Below are 3,876 nucleotides of genomic sequence, written 5' to 3' on the forward strand. Positions count from 1 at the left end.
GGGTCTTTTTACAAAAAGAGTCAAATTGGTCAAAGTCATTGTAAATATTTGTGTCATAAAAGGGTTATTATGAGAGCGAAAGGGGTCATGTCATGAGGAATTTTCTCATTATAAGTCAGTGGTGGAGGTCATGTCAGTCATATGAGTCAGTTAGTGTCATGTCCTACTCATGATTGTAAAAGTACCCACTCATGTCACCTCACTTTCATCATTCAAAACCACCATCATGACAAGAAAGAGGTTTTGGGTGGCATAAAATTCAAATTTCCTTGAACCTCTCTCATTCTCACTTGTGTGATTCATTTTGAGCTCTAGAGTAGTGTCAAGGTGCAAGAAGGTTTCAAAAGCCAAAGGGGAAGATACAAAGTTCGTGGGAAACAATCGTTGCGCTAGTGACCTGCTACTACGCAACTACTGCATAATTGGTCAAACAACCTCGGGATTTTGAGTAAGAGTTTTTCTCTTTTTTGTTCAATTTTAAAGTTTTCATGAAGCTTGTTGAACCCCCTCCAATCAATCTCAAAGTTTTCAAAAGACTGAAGTATACCAACCTTAGATGTACATTTGCATTTGCTACCCATTTGTTGCGCAAGTTGCGAAGGTCCCTCATTTTGGTGAAGTGTAGAATTTTTGTAGTTATGAAAGTTTTATAAGGTGTTATAAGGTTTTTTCATGTGATAAGGGTGTTCCTCAGCGATTTTGAAGCAGAAAGGCCATCAAAAGCTCGAAATGTTGGACTTGTTGTGAATATATTGTGCAAGTGGGAATCAACCATCTAGGAGGTCTATAAGAATTGGAGAGCCTAATTCAAGAGTTATAAATAATCACACATACATTTCAAGCCTTCCCATTTGATCCATTTTTCTAGGGGAGGTGTGCAACCATACAAAGCATGGAGGGTTACTTAGACTTGCTACGGATTTGTTGTGAAATTGATTGTTTTTGCCATCATTTTCAAAAGAGGTTTGTGACCAAATGGAAACAAATATAGAAAAACTGAAAGAGGTTTCTTCAAAGAACGGGCCAAAGAACAAAAACCTCCTTCAGTTTCTACAGAGGTATTATTATTTGGGAGATATACAACGCTATTGGAGGCCTATTTTTCAAAAAATAAAATTTTGTATTTTTCTTCTTCTTTTAGCCATTGTTTTTTGGTGCGCATTTCTAAAAGTTGGAACTGAAATTTTCAAAAATAAAAGAGGTTTTTGTCGAACATGGGCCAAATAACAAAATTGTCTCTCATTTTTTGCACGAGTGTTACAATTTTGGAATTACATATGTCACTTGGAGACCCATTTTCCACAATTTCACCAAGCCAGATTTGCTCACAGAGTTCTAGAATTTTTGAAATTCGAAGTTATGGTTTCTAGAAGTAGTTTGGATTATGTCAATAGGTGTCCTTAAGCCTTAGGATGGTATGGTTAGTGGTTTATTATAAGTATTTCCAAGTTTAATGATGTATTAAATACAAAATTGTGTTTGGTAATTAGTTTCTACTTTATTGCAGAGTAGGTGAACAATTTGATGTATTTAGCTATTTGACTAGTTTCTTGTTGGAAAATTCAACCTAGATAGTTAGGATGGAATATTTTTGATAAGTTATATATGTAAAAATCTAAGAGAAGTTTTTGGTTGGTAGTGGAAGAAAGCTAGTCTACATTTTCTACAATTTTGTATCATTCTCACAAGTGAAAAGAAGCAGGCAGATGCAGTTTTGAGAGAGATTCCTATGCTAGTGCTTATTGGTATGTGTGTTCCTTTGTGTTTTATTTCTAATATATATTTCCATGGTATAAACATTCTTCATGCTCAGCATGAAAAGAATATCTCATAGTTCACTTAGTGCTATGTTTTAAATCAACTGATCATATGTGTTTTCTTTTCTTCTATGGCAATATGAATTCATTAGGGTTTTGGTGCTCAATTTGTCATCCTTCCTCATGCCCACTCACCCATTCACTGCAACGAAAATTGATTTGATGTCAATAAGTCTTCCTATCTTGCCTCTATTCGAATTTCATCACATCCCTTTTTCACTTGGAGCGAAAACAATGATCTTATATGGAGTAGCTTTACCTTCCTACACTTACGTTCATACATCAAACCTAAAACTACCCTTTGATCATCATAGCCAACCTAAGATCTAGAAGCTTTCAGTGATTGAGAGAACACAGTGAGAGAGCCCTCTCCAAGGCTAGTAGGGTTGGATTCTAACCTAAAAGTGGTCAGTGGTTATCTCTAGATTTCTCTTTTCAGCCTATAGAAATTTACAGAGTGGTAACAATATGGTGCTAGCTTTAGTCAACAAACCTGGTTGGGGTGAGACTCGTTGCATTTTTATATCTATGTAAAATCTTTTTGATGAATGAATAAAACCTTGATTTACAAAAAAAAAAAATCAATCCTAAAAACACAATTAAATTGACATAATGATAAAAATGATCCTAAAAACACACAATGAAACTAACATAATGATAATGGGATGCTTCGTTATTATTAGGTCATCTAGCCTATTCTCATGCGACTTTCAATCTCTCTTCAACCAACTTTCGTTTCTATCGGGTCATCGGGTTTGTTCTCGCGAAACTTTTAATCTATCTTCATTCAAGCTTGGTTTGTATGACATCATGGGATTGATTCTCGTGACTTTTAATATCTCTCCATCGATGTTTCATATCTGCCAAGGGATCAGATATATTCTCATCAAACTTTTAATTTCTTTTCAGCCAAGTTTAATCAAGTCCTCCAGTCTATTTTCATGAGCCTTCATTTCTTGTCAGCTATGCTAAGCTCTTCATATTCCAAAATATGGTGGACCTTCATACCCATGTCTCTATCCAATAAGTCGAAAAAGATCAACCATAAATTCCACCCTGATTTTGAAAAAAAACTCATAATATTTTTTGAAAATCTCGGTTATCACTGTAAAGTTTCAATATTTCAAGTGTTCTAGGGATTTTTGATGATGTTGAATTCATTTCCAGTATTAAAAAATTGATTTAAACAATACCACAATCAGATTTATTATTTGGGTGCTTCATGGGTTTTTGCTGGTGTTGAATCCATTTCCACCATTAAAAGAAAAAAAAAAACTATTTTAACACTCTCACAATACAATTTATCCAAAAAAAAAAATTGTTGGCCATAAACTCAATGTCGGGGCGAAATTGTGATCTCTTCAAACAAAAACTTTGTGTGAAAAACGAGTGGCCATCATTTCTAACCCTTAGGGACCTCCTCTCTTTGTCGTATACATACAATTATATTATTTTCAATGGAGGATGTGGTATAAAAAATTTAGCGAGTAGTAAAGCACAATACATTGATGGGTTACATACAAAAATATGAAAATGGGGTGGTAAGATCTTGGCCCCAATTATCAAAAGAATCTTCAACAACATCATGCAAGGCAATTTTCCAGTTGAATGGACAACAAGTGTCACTATCCCTCTTTACAAAAGTGGAGACATCAATAATCCCTCTAATTATCACACTATTATGGTCAATCCTCTTCTTGGAAAATTGTTTGGGAGCATGATGGAGCGTAGAATCAACAATTGGGCAGAAAAAGAGGGTAAAAGAGCAAAAGGACAAGTTGGTTTTAGGCCAAGGCACTCTACAATTGATCATTGCATCACTCTTAGGCACTTCATCGAAAAAGTATGGGACATTCAGGGTGGGGAAGCCTTTTGTTTCTTTGTTGATTTCAAAAAATCTTTTGACACTGTTCCTAGGGATAAGCTTTGGAGAAGAATGGAAGAGCTTGGAATCCCAAATGAATATAGAGTTGTTGTCCATAAATTGTATGAGAAAGTTAATGCTAAAATTAGGAGTAAAGAGGGTTTTTCAGAATGCTTTGGTAGTGACATTGGGGTC

Source organism: Pinus tabuliformis, chromosome 1_2, assembly GCF_031772625.1.
Source record: "Pinus tabuliformis cultivar Carrire ecotype Pingquan chromosome 1_2, CPIR1, whole genome shotgun sequence".
Classification (NCBI taxonomy): domain Eukaryota; kingdom Viridiplantae; phylum Streptophyta; class Pinopsida; order Pinales; family Pinaceae; genus Pinus; species Pinus tabuliformis.